At 37.7% G+C, this 16325-nt stretch overlaps 1 protein-coding gene across 1 annotated transcript in view; it reads left to right on the top strand.

Annotated features, from left to right (window-relative positions):
• Nucleotides 1-3776: 3776 nt before the first annotated feature.
• LOC121907988 (spectrin beta chain, non-erythrocytic 1-like) overlaps nt 3777-16325 on the top strand; it is a 52104-nt gene continuing 39555 nt past the window's right edge. Inside the window, exon 1 of the mRNA XM_042427619.1 lies at nt 3777-4127. The gene's annotated coding sequence lies outside the window, so the exon portion shown is untranslated. The remainder of the gene's footprint in view (nt 4128-16325) is intronic.

The following is a 16325-nucleotide window of genomic DNA, read 5'->3' as shown; positions in this document are numbered from 1 at the left end:
TGACGCTGCCTAACTCCCAGCCAATCAAAAATGAGCATAGAGGCGGGCCGAATGGCTGAATCAAGCCACCTAGCGGCTGGCGGACCTGTCACTCAAAGCAGCCATGTCCTTCATTATACATAACTTTACGGTTTAATAAAACTTAAACGGGTGAGTTATAAAAAATTCCCCCCCCGTACAGTTGTCATGAAAGAGGAAATTAGCTACAGAGACCAAAACCGTTGTTTGTACCAGGCTGTAAACATGTTTATTTCTGCTGTAAAGTTGAGCATTTTAACATGGGGGTCTATGGGGATTGACTCGCTTTTGGAGCCTCAAGTGGCCGTTCAAGGAACTGCAGTTTTTGGCTTCATTACAGACCCAGAGGTTGCCGCTTGCATTTTATAGACCAAACAACTAATCTACTAATGGAGAAAATAAAAGATTAATTATAATGAAAAGAATCGAGGATTGTTAAAGCTCATCTGAGCACGCGTAAATCAGCTAGTCTCAACCAGGTGGCTGTTGGGTCACCTGACACCTAAAACGCAGACTATAAACTGAAACATTTCCTGTTACGAGTCCCGCTTTGACGAAGTTTCATCTCTATCCATCATTTCTTGTCATTTGTCTGTTGGTTCGATCTCGTAAAAACATAAAATGCCCCCAAAATAATAAAAAAGTACAGTGATTTGGTGCCTGTGAGACAAGTCATGTCATGAGGACCAACTTCCTGTTGTGTAGAAAGTAAAAGTGGAGTAACAGGAAGTGTTAATGAGTTCATGTGCAGGAGGATCAGACAGCAGGTCACTGTGGCCTGTAAACAGCTGATAAACAGCTGATTCTCTGCCATGTGAGTGATGTCATTAATGTAACATGCTGAGATAAAAGTGTAATTTGTTGTAAGTTGGGAGACCCTTTAATGACAGACGTGCGTCATCATGTGTAACATCAAAGTGTAACTGGCTGCTGTAGTCATAATTCATGTAAACAGGAGTGTCGTGTAAGGAGAATTATTCTAAACATTTTACTGCCTCAATAAACAATCAATATGAAAGCAGCACTCAGGTACGTAACCTTGGTTCTCCGCTGCAGTCTGAGTGTGTTTACCCAATCACGGCTCACATTAGGCCTCAGTGTTTTCCATCAGAGCTCATTAAAGTGCTCCATCAGACTGTAATGGGCTCAGTGCTGACGCTCAGCTCGGCTCAGTTTACATATCGACCAGCGGCAGGAAGTCGCCTCATTACAGCTTCATCTGCTGCTCGCCAGGCAGAAACCCTTTAATGTCTTCTCTGCCTTTGGTCTGTGACACGTCTCCAAAGACTACAGTACCCATGAGCCTCGGCGGCTGTTGCCATGGAGACAATTCAGGGGTTGGATCATATTCAGAAGAATAATGATAGTTATGAGTTTTTCCTCTGACAGCAGCTGCAGATACATTAAGCTCATTAATAATTAATCAGCACTGACTCTGCTGAAACTGAGCCACGCCCACCATGTGACATCACTTCCTGTTGGAAACTTAAACTGAACTTAAATGGAGCTTTCTCTACCACAGCTCCCTCCTGGTAATTAACATCCTGTCATCGCAATAATTAACACAAATTCAAGAAATCTCTGCAATATTTATGATCTTCAGTTTCACTAAATTACAGCAACTTTTCTGCATAAACGTCTGAATCAGCAGCTGCTTGTGGTTTGGACCAGTTGTGGCGTTTGGTGTGGTGGTAACTGACGTCATTCAGGTGGAAGATGGACAAACATGATGCCATAGATGAGCAAAACTATTCCCAAATGTTCCCAAATGAGGTTTGATTCAGTGAGTCAATAGAATACAAGCTGATCACGCGGTGAGTCAAAATGTTTTATGAATAAACTTCATGAACGTACAGAAGAGATGAGGAAGGAGACGGGAGGTCAATCACAGAAAGAACCGGAGTCTCTGCTGAGTTCTGAGTTCAGTCAGAAGCTGAACGGAGAAACACAGAAACTTGCCAGCTTACAGCTGATATACAGTCATGAACTTTGGCTGTTTGGGGCGAATAAACACAAATAATCCAGCAGTCAAACTCATGTGAGTAACGTGAGGCCAAAATTTGCTTCGCATTCTGTCTGAACTCACCGTTAGACATCAACAAGCATCACCTGCACACCTGGATCCTGCAGGTGGTCGAGGTTCACAGCCGGACGGGGTTTATGTGCAGCTTCACAGAGAATAATTCACTAAGATTCTGCCGTCGCAATAATTAACACGAGTTCAACAGATCTCTGCAACATTTATGATCTTCAGTTTTACTAAATTACAGCAACTTTTTTACATAAACGTCTAAATCAGCAGCTGCTTGTGGTTTGGACCAATCGTGGCGTTTGGTGTGGTGGTAACTGACGTCATTCAGGTGGAAGATGGACAAACACGATGCCATAGACGAGCAAAACTATTCCCAAATGTTCCCAAATGTTCCCAAATGTTCCCAAATGAGGTTTGATTCAGTGAGTCAGGAGACATAATCTGCCTCAAACATAAACATCAAACTAGATTTATTTTAATAACATTATTGATGATTTTATTTGCTGCTGATGTTGAGTTGAAAGTTTATTTAATAAAGGTTATAAATGGAACTCAAGTACAGTATTTTCTGTTTTATAGAACGTTGAGTCCTCATGGTTCTCATGTTCAGCTGAACTATAGTTGTTTCTGTGATCTGCAGGAAGTCGTTACATACGACTTTTCACTGGCAGCAGTTTAAATAAATTACATTATTTTACTTTGCTTGCAATTTTACCACAATAAGAGACATAAAACATCACAAAGCTGCTGTAAAATCAAACATTTTTGGCCTCAATAATCACAAAAACACTCATTACATGTACTGTTTACACTGTTTATACTGTTTAAATAGTGGAAAATGTTCACATTCTCAGGCAATATTTTGAAACTCAGCAGCTCTTTTCACTTTGATTACATTTTTACGACATTCTGTGTTTTATTTGTAAATGTTATTTATATATAGTTGTATTGTCTCTAACTGTGTTTTGGTTCTTGTGTTTAGTTTTTCCTTCTGTTGTAAATTCCTTGTATGTGCAAACAGATCCTGATGAATAGATCAGCCTGTAGGAGGCGCTGACAGCACTTTACACTTTTACGTTTACTGCTCAGAGGAGTCCCTGAACGCAACACAGAGTCCAGTCTGACAAATAAAAAGATGGAAACCAGGATCTGAGTGTGATGCAGAGATGGAGGAGCGTCACAGAGATCTTTAAAGATGCTTCACAGGTTTCATCCAACGAAACATAATTAACAGAAACTAAAGAGAGAGAAACATCTGTGGAGTAAATCATCACGGTTAGATCATATCTACCCTCACTCCTGAATATGACATGAATCTCTGCTCGCAGCTCTATTTCATTCATTTTATCACTATTTTGACCAAATTTTATATTCTCAAATCCAATTTTTTTAAGCAAGAAGCCAAACCTGTCAGAGCTGATCTGGAATCTAATAACCTGTCAGCTTTACAAGATCATTACTGAACTATTTTGTCTTTATTATTATTACAACCTCCAGCAGGGAGCAGTCACTGAGTGTCAGCAGTGACAGAAAGACTCAAAACTATTAATACTACAAAATAAAAATACTATAAAAGTCCAGATTTCTACTTAAAGTGACAGAGACAAGTAACATTTATCTGTCAGTAAATGTAGTTTCAGTGTTTTCCTCTGAAGTGTTTTGGGGCCTTTTTTTGGTTATTTCATGCACATTGAGTTAAAATAATAACATCATTCATTAGTTTTCACATGTAAACATCATAATAAATCTGCAGCTGTTTGGGGCCTCAGACCGTCTGCTGTGGACACAAGATGCTGTAAACTTGTTGTTTATTTGTTCCAATAAAGCTGTTAAAAAGGGAGGAAGAGGAGGAGGCTGTGTGGAGGGAGGAGGAAGAGGAGGAGGCTGTGTGGAGGGAGGAGGGAGGAGGAAGAGGAGGAGGAGGGGGGGGCAGTGCGGATTCTTTCCCGTCATTCCCTGCAGCAGCAGCAGCAGCAGCTCCCTCCTCCCGTCTCTCGGTGCTCTCTGTGTCGGATGCCCGTCTGCGGACTCTTCCTCTCGGCTGAAGTTTGGAGCCTCGCCCGGACCCTGTGAGCAGGTGAGCCGCTCCTCCGTGTTTCTACCTGTTTCTGTGTTTTCTACCTGTTTCTATTCTGCCTCTATTGTCGCTCCGGAGCTCTGCGGAGGGACACACCGAACCTCCGATCCTCATGTCTGATGAATCTGTGCGCTCTCACTCTGCTCCGGTCACCGGCGGGGAGTCTCCCGGAGGCCCGCTCCTCTCTCCGGGGCGGGATCCGCTTTCAGTAGCCGTGTCGCGGTGCGCTTCAGCCCGCGTGTCCGCTGCGCGTTCCCCCCCGCCCCGCCAGCAGCCATCAGTGTCGGCGGAGGATGGAGCAGAATAACGGTGCGCCATGCATGGACGCAAACACAGGCGTGGCCGCGGGAGGAGGAGGAGGAGGAGGAGGAGGAGGAGGTGTGTGTTACTGTGTGTGTTCAGGACAATAAACACCGAGGAAAACGCTCCTCATCGCGCCGATCTGCGGGTGTTTGTTAGCGGCAGATTGAGCGGGCTGTGGCCGGCCTCCAGCAGCTGTCCTCGGCCGTGTGAAGCTCCGCAGGCCGGTGCGTCACGAAATGCTGGAAAACAGACAGAAGGACGGAAGGTGGAGCAGGCCTCTGGCCCCCAAACCCCCAAACACACGCTGGGTTTCGGGAACGTTGCAGGAACGTTTTACTGAGGTTCTGTGAACTCAAACAAACAGCAACATGAGTTGTCTGGTTCCTGTTCTGTTAGAACTCAGCAGAACCGTGATGTGGTCCAGCAGGGCCGGATCCAGCCCGGGGGAGGGGGACCAGACATAAACACCCCCCCCCCCAACACAAATAAACAGGGTGCAGCAGCGACATCATGTAAACAACAACACTTCCTGTTTGGTTCTAGTGTTCAACGTTCTGTTAATGTTTAAAGAACATTAGAGATAAATTAATGAGAACGTTCGCTGAAAATCTCTGAAACACATTGTTCCTTTTCCTTTTTTAGAACGTTTGGAAAACGTTCCTTGAAGGTTAAAAGAACATCGTAGAACATCATTAGAACATTATTATCAAATAAACTGTGAAATGTAAATAAGGAAGTCTAGGAAACTTTCAGGGAACGTTCTGGGAATTATTTCCTAAAATCAGGAGAATCCCGTAACGTTCCTGTAACGTTCCCTGAAACCCTCTACAGAACGTTCTCTGGTGGTTCCATGGAAACGTTTCCTGGTTTCCTGCTGTAGACGGTAAATAATCGCTCTGCTGGTTTTCTTTCATGCTTTGTCTGTTTTTAAAAGGCTTGAGATGCTTTTATTGATTGATGCTGATACATTGAGTCCATTAATCGATCGGTGATGGTTGATGATAAATATCTGCAGTTTGTTTGTAAACTTTGGACTCAGGCTGAGACCATACAGCAGAAATATCATATTATGATGTTTTTGACATTATTGATGGAGAAATGAAACAAAAAGCCGGAGTTTCTGTTAAACTTGGTGAATAAAAACAGTTAAAAAATACTGAAGGAAAATTAGGATCAATCAAAATGCTGTATTGAATTTCACAGTTATTATTAGGAATATCTGCAATACGATGGCATCAGCGCCGCCGTCTCACAGTTAATAAATATATGACGATATGTAGTAAACAGTTAATATTCAACATTTATGTAAATGACGGTGCGTTCACTGTCCTGATGCACATACTCATTAAATATAAAGACATGAAACATGTATGCTGACTGTATAATCTTACAGTAGGAGTTACATTAATAACATAAACACAATAATACTAAAGTTAATGCAGAATAACGTGACGCTATAAACTCAGATTAACTTAGCTGACATTGAACGCATCTAATTGGCTGCTTCTTACACAGGAAAACATTCAGCTGGATCAATACATGTGAACCAACCAGCTCTGCTTTCATCTATAATGTTATTATTTAATAAAATATACAGAAGCTTAATGTGATATCACCCAAATGACTTCATTTAATATCGTTATATATATAAATATATAGAAGCTCGTAGCTGATCGATGAAGATTATTTTCTCCGTTAATTATTCGTTTTGTCTATAAATGTTTTGAAAAATGTGAATCACCAGATTTTCAGTTTACAGTTTATAGCATAATATAATATTATATAATATAAGCTATAGTAGCATAATATAATGTTATATAATATAAGCTATAGTAACATAATATAATGTTATATAATATAAGCTATAGTAGCATAATATAATGTTATATAATATAAGCTATAGTAACATAATATAATGTTATATAATATAAGCTATAGTAGCATAATATAATGTTATATAATATAAGCTATAGTAGCATAATATAATGTTATGTAATATAAGCTATAGTAGCATAATATAATGTTATATAATATAAGCTATAGTAGCATAATATAATGTTATATAATATAAGCTATAGTAACATAATATAATGTTATATAATATAAGCTATAGTAACATAATATAATGTTATATAATATAAGCTAGCATAATATAATGTTATATAATATAAGCTATAGTAGCATAATATAATGTTATATAATATAAGCTATAGTAGCATAATATAATGTTATATAATATAAGCTATAGTAGCATAATATAATGTTATATAATATAAGCTATAGTAGCATAATATAATGTTATATAATATAAGCTAGCATAATATAACAGATTAATCGATCACTGATCAGACGTGAACCTCATTTATCTTTTTTTCAACATCGTGACGTCACATGACCACAGCTGTGTTCTAACAACAATATGAGACGATATTTTTGTCAGGAAATGAAACGTTTGAAACGACGCGTTCACAACATCAGATCTTCTTTTATTAAGTGTCTCCTACAGAGAGCGATGCATTCTGGGTAGTTTGTAGCATTCATGTTGCTAGGCTAGCGAGTTTCTTCCAGTCAGTTTAACCTGCAGGAGCTTCTGACGGCTTTTCCTCGGCTGCGCTCACGTTCACGTCACTTCACTGCTGCTCGCTCTATTCTATTTATTTTGTCGGACAACAAAGAATACTACAATACCCATGAGCCTCAGCTGCTGTTGCTACGGAGAGGAGGCCAGTCAGAGCATTGTAAACAAAACACGTCACCACGGTTACTGAATTCACTCAAAGTGACTCAGACATTAAAAGTGAACCTGCAGATTGTAAAATCAGTTTTCTCACCATTCATCAAGCTCTGTGATTGGCTGTTTCTTGCTGAAATGCACCATGGGAGACGTAGTTAACTGCAGGCTCGTAGCTTCGACTTTTTACTAAAGAAGCAGATGATTCAACAGGAGAGAAACATAATATCATGTAATATAATAATAATAATAATACATTTAAAGATACTCAGAGATGTGATATAATATAGTAAAACATAACGTAACATAATATTTGGGCTGCAGCTAACGATTCTTTTCATCCGTCACAGTTTCCTGAACTATTTCTTCAGGTTGTCGGTTTGTTCGTCCAGCTGATCAAAGATATTTAATTTACTGTCTCATAAGACAAAGCAAATCCTCACAGATCACTTCCTGTTACTGGCGAGTGTTTGACATTGTTGCATCAAAAAATGACTGAAATGATTAATTAACTTTAAAAAAGTTGTTGATTATTTGTCGGTCAGTTGAATAATCGATTAATCCTCCAATCTCAGCAGCTCTAACGAGGCGGCTAATTGTTCGTCAGACATCAGAATCACTGACAGCTTCAGATAAAACATCGATTATCATTTCTGACGGTTTTTGCACCAATAAGACGCCGGCGTGTCGTATGTTTCTGTTTTCGTGTGATTCAGCAGAAATGTTTTCTTCTCTTGTTCAGTCTGAGTGGATCAGTGATGAAGGGTGGGGTCAGCTAACCAGGAAACGTGTGTGTGTGTGTGTGTGTGTGTGTGTGTGTGTGTGTGTGTGTGTGTGTGTAAATTCGATAACTCCACCCGGCTCTGCTCGGCGCAGTGAGGTCATTCTTCTTCTGCTGTTTCTGGAACATAAAACAGGCGGTGTCCTCGCTCTGACCTGAAGTTAACCTGCTCTGTGTGTGTTGTTTTGTTTCACTGGAACATGAAACGTTTCCCATCGTGTGTGTGTCGACGGCCGCCGCCGCCGTCGTCGTCTTCAGGTTCAACTCAACTTTATCTGTCATTCGCTCAGAGAACAAACACTCAGAGAACTGATCCGGGTCACAAAACGCAGTAAAAATAGAGTTGAAATACATCAGGAGGACAAAAGTAGAAGTAAAAACATGTTACAGGTGAAGCTGTTTCAGCTCAACAGATTGATCCTGGATCAGCTGAGCTTCACTCAGTCCAGCTTTTAATTACATTAATCAATTAGTTGATTGACAGTAAACTGAATGTCTCTGAGGCCGTCGTCTTTGGGAAACACTCATCAACGTTTTCACCATTTTCTGACATTTTATGGACCAAACAGCTGATCGGTTGATGGTTAAAATGACCTGCAGATGAAGGGTTATGATGATGATGATGATGATGATGATGATGGTTAGAAGCAGCTGTGTGAAGCAGTTTAATGTGAGCTCTCTGAACACACTGAGACATTCTTCACATGTGATGTACGACCAACTCTGTGTGTGTTGGTGTTTAACCCTGCGGGACAGCTGCTGCCGGGAGACAGGTGACACACACCTGTTCCCTGTGTGTGTGTGTGTGTGTGTGTGTGTGTGTGTGTGTGTGTGTGTGTGTGTGTGTGTGTGTGTGTGTGTGTGTGTGTGTGTCCTCAGCTGTGACTGTCAGGCTCTGAAGAATGTTTGATGGTATTTCAGAAGTTTTTCTGAGTTGCAGCCATTTGTTCAACAACCCCCACCCACCCACACACACACACACACACACACCCACACACACACACACACACACACACACCCAACACACACACACACCCACACACACACCCAACACACAAGCTGCATTTTTAAAATATAAATGAAGGGAGGGTGCTAGCAGTGTGTGTGTGTGTGTGGGGTTTGTGTGTGTGTGTGTGTGTGTGTTGGGTGTGTGTGTGTGTGTGTGTGTGTGTGTGTGTGTGTGTGTTGGGTGTGTGTGTGTGTGTGTGTGTGTGTGTGTGTGTGTGTGGGGCGTGGCTGTGTTACCAGAATAAGAGTCCTGTAAATGGTTTTTGTGCAGTGTGTGATTGTTTGGACTCTTTGTACCATTTGGTTGTTTTATGTAGATATTTATATATAGTTACTGTATATCTGTATCTATATATATGTAGATATTTATATATAGTTACTGTATATCTGTATCTATATATATGTAGATATTTATATATAGTTACTGTATATCTGTATCTATATATATGTAGATATTTATATATAGTTACTGTATATCTGTATCTATATATATGTAGATATTTATATATAGTTACTGTATATCTGTATCTATATATATGTAGATATTTATATATAGTTACTGTATATCTGTATCTATATATGTAGATATTTATATAAAGTTACTGTATATCTGTATATATATATATGTAGATATTTATATATAGTTACTGTATATCTGTATCTATATATATGTAGATATTTATATATAGTTACTGTATATCTGTATCTATATATGTAGATATTTATATATAGTTACTGTATATCTGTATCTATATATATGTAGATATTTATATATAGTTACTGTATATCTGTATATATGTAGATATTTATATATAGTTACTGTATATCTGTATCTATATATATGTAGATATTTATATATAGATATCCGTATATCTGTATCTATATATATGTATATATTTATATATAGTAGCTGTATATCTGTATCTATATATGTAGATATTTATATATAGTTACTGTATATCTGTATCTATATATATGTAGATATTTATATATAGTAGCTATATATCTGTATCTATATATGTAGATATTTATATATAGTTACTGTATATCTGTATCTATATATGTAGATATTTATATATAGTAGCTGTGTATCTGTATCTATATATGTAGATATTTATATATAGTAGCTGTATATCTGTATCTATATATGTAGATATTTATATATAGTTACTGTATATTTGTATCTATATATATGTAGATATTTATATATAGTAGCTATATATCTGTATCTATATATATGTAGATATTTATATATAGTAGCTATATATCTGTATCTATATATATGTAGATATTTATATATAGTAGCTATATATCTGTATCTATATATATGTAGATATTTATATATAGTAGCTATATATCTGTATCTATATATATGTAGATATTTATATATAGTTACTGTATATCTGTATCTATATATATGTAGATATTTATATATAGTTACTGTATATCTGTGTCTATATAGATGTATATATTTATATATAGTAGCTGTATATCTGTATCTGTATATATGTATATATTTATATATAGTAGCTGTATATCTGTATCTATATGTATATGTATATATTTATATATAGTAGCTGTATATCTGTATCTGTATATATGTATATGTTTATATATAGTAGCTGTATATCTGTATCTATATATATGTATATATTTATATATAGTAGCTGTATATCTGTATCTGTATATATGTATATGTTTATATATAGTAGCTGTATATCTGTATCTATATATATGTATATATTTATATATAGTAGCTGTATATCTGTATCTATATGTATGTAGATATTTATATATAGTAGCTGTATATCTGTATCTATATATGTATATATTTATATATAGTAGCTGTATATCTGTATCTATATATATGTAGATATTTATATATAGTAGCTGTATATCTGTATCTATATATATATGTATATATTTATATATAGTAGCTGTATATCTGTATCTATATATATGTAGATATTTATATATAGTAGCTGTATATCTGTATCTATATATGTATATATTTATATATAGTAGCTGTATATCTGTATCTATATATATGTATATATTTATATATAGTAGCTGTATATCTGTATCTATATATTTATATATTTATATATAGTAGTTGTATATCTGTATCTATATGTATGTAGATATTTATATATAGTAGCTGTATATCTGTATCTATATATATGTATATATTTATATATAGTAGCTGTATATCTGTATCTATATATATGTATATATTTATATATAGTAGCTGTATATCTGTATCTATATATGTATATATTTATATATAGTAGCTGTATATCTGTATCTATATATATGTATATATTTATATATAGTAGCTGTATATCTGTATCTATATATGTATATATTTATATATAGTAGCTGTATATCTGTATCTATATATATGTATATATTTATATATAGTAGCTGTATATCTGTATCTATATATGTATATATTTATATATAGTAGCTGTATATCTGTATCTATATATGTATATATTTATATATAGTTTCTGTCCACTTGGACTCAAGAATGAACTGATTGGAATTTGGTGGTCAAGGGTCAAAGGTCAAGGTCATTGTGACCTCACAAAACATGTTTTTGGCCGTATTTTATACGTTAATTACGAAAAATTTTCACACAAATGTCCAATAGGATAAAATGATGAAGTGATGACAGAAGGTCAAAGGTCAACTTCACTGTGACATCATAATGTTGTGCGGTGACTCAGAGCAGAATGTGGTCAGATACTGAACTGGTGACAGTGGTCTAGTGGAACTGGTGACAGTTCAGATCTTGTGTGTGTGTGTGTGAAGCGTCACAGCTGCAACCATCAGGATCAACTTTACCAACACATGTCAGGAAAATACACTTCATCCCTTTTATTTAAGTCCTTCACACTCTGTGTTGCTGGAGCTACGCTAACAGTTTCCCTCTGCTTCCATTATGTGTGCTAAGCTAAGCTAAGCTAAGCTAAGAGGCTAAGCGTGAACTGACAGTCGACATGTCAGATTGTGTCTCTGTGTGAGCAGCTGCTGGTTCAGAGCAGCTCACCTGTCACTTTAACGATCCGTCGCTTCTCTGTTTGGTTCGTACGGGCGTCATGTTGGGGGAATGTGAACCCAAACAGACAGAAACCCTGAGGGAGGGGGCGGAGGCCGCTCACACTTCCTGCCCCCCCCACCCCCCCCACCCCTCCCTCTTTAAACCTTTATTCCTCTCGGTCTCAGTTTTCACTCTTCGCTCTATTTTTATCCTCAAATTGCTTCTTTTTTCAGGGAAAAGCTGGAACATGTTTCACTTCACTGTTTGCACTCAGTGTTTATAAATCATAAATATTTAAACCCAACTATCAGTCCAGTGCTTTTATTAAAGGAATAAAGTCTTTATAAATAAAATAAAATAAGTAGATGAGCTGAAAACAGTCAATCAGCTGATTCATGGATCAAAAGATTAAATAAATTAATAGTTTTAATAATTGATTTTAATTAAGTCATTTATTAATAATCATTGCAGGCTGCAGTTCCTATAATATATATAAATAATAATATATAATATCTTTGAGTGTTAACAGATTCATCATCTCTGTCTGAAAGTGACCAAACTGAAATATGTTGAATCTAAAAAATACAAAACTCAGCCTTTAAATTAAATTAAATTAAATTAAATTAAATTAAATTAAATTCCTCCATGTGAAAGTTTTCAATGTTTTCAGGTTTCGTTTCATCTTCAGAGAATCTGAAACATGTTTAATGTTTCATGTCTTTGATCTTTTTACTCGGCACGGACGTGGACGGGCCTGTCTGTAGTTTCCTGCTGCAGCTCAAACATTCATTGATATTAAAGATAGTCTGACCTCTGACCTCTGACCCGGTGACTTCCTGTGATGCTGCCGTCAGTCAGACTCTCTCAGACAGACGATGGATCTGTTTCCGTCCGTCCGTCTGGAGGATTCTGGGAAGCTGGATGTGTTAATGGCGGGCGGGTCCCTCGGGACGTCTGAGTGCTCTAATGGCTGCTGCTGCCATCAGCTGCGGTCAGCTGACCCCGGCAGCCAATGGGAGCTCAGCGCCACTGCTCTCACCGAGACACAGAAACACTACACTACCCATGAGCCTCAGCGGTCATTCGTCCATTCAGAGATCAGCCTTTATGGTTTTTGAGTCCGACATGTTTGTCGGCGTTTCCTCTCTTCAGTCATGTGACTCAGTCAGCTGATCGTCTCCAAACTACAAACTGATTTAATTCTGTTCTCAGTGATCTCCGGAGATGAATAATCAATCTGATTATGTATCAATAAAAACAGTTTCTCTTCCTCTGCGTCTGTTTGTTGTTTTATTGTTTGTTTCCAAACAAATGTGATTAATAAAGTTGTTTGTGTTGTATTGATTAAATCAGACGGCTGAAGCTTCCAATCAGCTTCAGAGTTTATTTCATCATGACATCATCATGACATCATCATGACATCATCATGACATCATTATGACATCATTATGACATCATCATGACATCATCATGACATCATCACAGCAAAAACAGTTTCAGTTTAAACACATGAAACTGTCCTTTAATGTCACACACGAGTCCAGACCAGTGTTTGTGTGTAGAGGTGTTGATGTTGTGTTGTTTTGTTGTTGTTGTGTTGTTGTTGTGGTGTTGTTGTGTTGTCTTGTTGTTGTTGTGTTGTTGTGGTGTTGTGTTGTCTTGTTGTTGTTGTGTTGTCTTGTTGTTGTTGTTGTGTTGTTGTGTTGTGTTGTGTTGTTGTTGTGTTGTTGTGTTGTTGTTGTGGTGTTGTGTTGTTGTTGTGGTGTTGTGTTGTTGTGTTGTGTTGTTGTTGTGTTGTTGTGTTGTTGTTGTGGTGTTGTGTTGTTGTTGTGGTGTTGTGTTGTTGTGTTGTGTTGTTGTTGTGGTGTTGTGTTGTTGTGTTGTGTTGTGTTGTGTTGTTGTGTTGTTGTGTGGTGTTGTGTTGTGTTGTTGTGTTGTTGTGTTGTGTTGTGTTGTTGTGTTGTTGTGTTGTTGTGTTGTGTTGTGTTGTTGTGGTGTTGTGTTGTGTTGTGTTGTGTTGTTGTGGTGTTGTGTTGTGGTGTGTTGTGTTGTTGTTGTGTTGTTGTGTTGTTGTGTTGTTGTTGTGGTGTTGTGTTGTGTTGTGGTGTTGTGTTGTGTTGTGTTGTGGTGTTGTGTTGTGTTGTGTTGTGTTGTGGTGTGTTGTTGTTGTGGTGTTGTGTTGTGTTGTTGTTGTGGTGTTGTGTTGTGTTGTGTTGTTGTTGTGGTGTTGTGTTGTGTTGTGTTGTTGTGTTGTGTTGTGTTGTGTTGTGTTGTTGGGGTGTTGTGTTGTGGTGTTGTGTTGTGTTGTGTTGTTGTGTTGTGTTGTGTTGTTGTGTTGTTGTGGTGTGTTGTTGTGTTGTTGTGTTGTGTTGTTGTGTTGTTGTGTTGTGTTGTGTTGTGTTGTGGTGTTGTGTTGTGTTGTGTTGTGTTGTGTTGTGTTGTTGTGGTGTGTTGTTGTGTTGTTGTGTTGTGTTGTTGTGTTGTGTTGTTGTGTTGTGTTGTTGTGTTGTTATGTTGTGTTGTGTTGTGTTGTGTTGTGTTGTTGTGTTGTTGTGGTGTGTTGTTGTGTTGTTGTGTTGTGTTGTTGTGTTGTGTTGTTGTGTTGTGTTGTGTTGTGTTGTGTTGTTGTGTTGTGTTGTGTTGTGTTGTTGTGTTGTTGGGGTGTTGTGTTGTGGTGTTGTGTTGTGTTGTGTTGTTGTGTTGTGTTGTTGTGTTGTGTTGTGTTGTGTTGTTGTGTTGTTGGGGTGTTGTGTTGTTGTGTTGTGTTGTTGTGTTGTGTTGTTGTGTTGTGTTGTGTTGTGTTGTGTTGTTGTGTTGTTGGGGTGTTGTGTTGTGGTGTTGTGTTGTGTTGTGTTGTTGTGTTGTTGTGTTGTGTTGTTGTGTTGTGGTGTGGTGTGTTGTTGTGTTGTTGTGTTGTGTTGTTGTGTTGTTGTGGTGTTGTGTTGTGGTGTTGTGTTGTGTTGTGTTGTGTTGTGTTGTGTTGTTGTGGTGTGTTGTTGTGTTGTTGTGTTGTGTTGTTGTGTTGTGTTGTTGTGTTGTGTTGTGTTGTGTTGTGTTGTTGGGGTGTTGTGTTGTGGTGTTGTGTTGTGTTGTGTTGTTGTGGTGTTGTGTTGTGTTGTGTTGTTGTGGTGTGTTGTTGTGTTGTTGTGTTGTGTTGTTGTGTTGTGTTGTTGTGTTGTGTTGTGTTGTGTTGTGTTGTTGGGGTGGTGTTGTGTTGTGTTGTGTTGTTGTGTTGTGTTGTGTTGTTGTGTTGTTGTGGTGTGTTGTTGTGTTGTTGTGTTGTGTTGTTGTGTTGTGTTGTTGTGTTGTGTTGTGTTGTGTTGTTGTGGTGTTGTGTTGTGTTGTGTTGTGTTGTGGTGTTGTGTTGTGTTGTGTTGTGTTGTGTTGTGTTGTTGTGGTGTGTTGTTGTGTTGTTGTGTTGTGTTGTTGTGTTGTGTTGTTGTGTTGTGTTGTTGTGTTGTTATGTTGTGTTGTGTTGTGTTGTGTTGTGGTGTGTTGTTGTGTTGTTGTGTTGTGTTGTTGTGTTGTGTTGTTGTGTTGTGTTGTGTTGTGTTGTGTTGTGGTGTTGTGTTGTTGTTGTTGTGTTGTGTTGTTGTTGTGGTGTTGTGTTGTGTTGTGTTGTGTTGTGTTGTGTTGTGTTGTGTTGTTGTGTTGTGGTGTGGTGTGTTGTGTTGTGTTGTGTTGTGGTGTGTTGAGTCCAGCGGGGGGCGCTGTGAGTTTATTTATGACAGAAAGCGTCTCTGCTGCAGTCTGACATCATCATTACACAGTGATGAGCTGTGTGTTGTTGTTGTGTTGTTGTTGTGTGTTGTTGTGTGTTGTTGTTGTGTTGTGTTGTTGTGTTTTGTTGTGTGTTGTTGTGTGTTGTTGTGTGGTGTTGTTGTGTTGTTGTGTGTTGTTGTGTGTTGTTGTTGTGTTGTGTTGTTGTGTGTTGTTGTGTGTTGTTGTGTGTTGTTGTTGTGTTGTGTTTTTGTTGTGTGTTGTTGTTGTTGTGTGTTGTGTTTTGTTAATTTCAACACACAACTTTGCAAAACTGAATCAAATATCAGAATCTTCTGATTGATTATCTCATCTGTTTGCTTTTGATTCTGTGGTTGCTTGTTTGTTTATTTTTGATCACATGACGTTTGTGTCTGTTTATAACGTGTAATGAGGTGAGATAACTCCCATCAGCCTCCACCTGCACAATTTCTTTCTTCTCTTTTGTTGTGTTGTTGTGTTGTTGTGTTGTTGTTGTGTGTTGTTGTGTTGTGTTGTGTGTTGTGTTGTTTTACGTTGTTTAGTTTTTTACTGTGCAAATAAATAAAAAAAAGTTAAAAATGTAAAAAATCA

This window comes from Thunnus maccoyii, chromosome 2, assembly GCF_910596095.1.
Source record: "Thunnus maccoyii chromosome 2, fThuMac1.1, whole genome shotgun sequence".
NCBI lineage: Eukaryota > Metazoa > Chordata > Actinopteri > Scombriformes > Scombridae > Thunnus > Thunnus maccoyii.
Note: the sequence above shows the minus strand (reverse complement) of the source record. Positions and strands in the feature narration are given on the sequence as shown.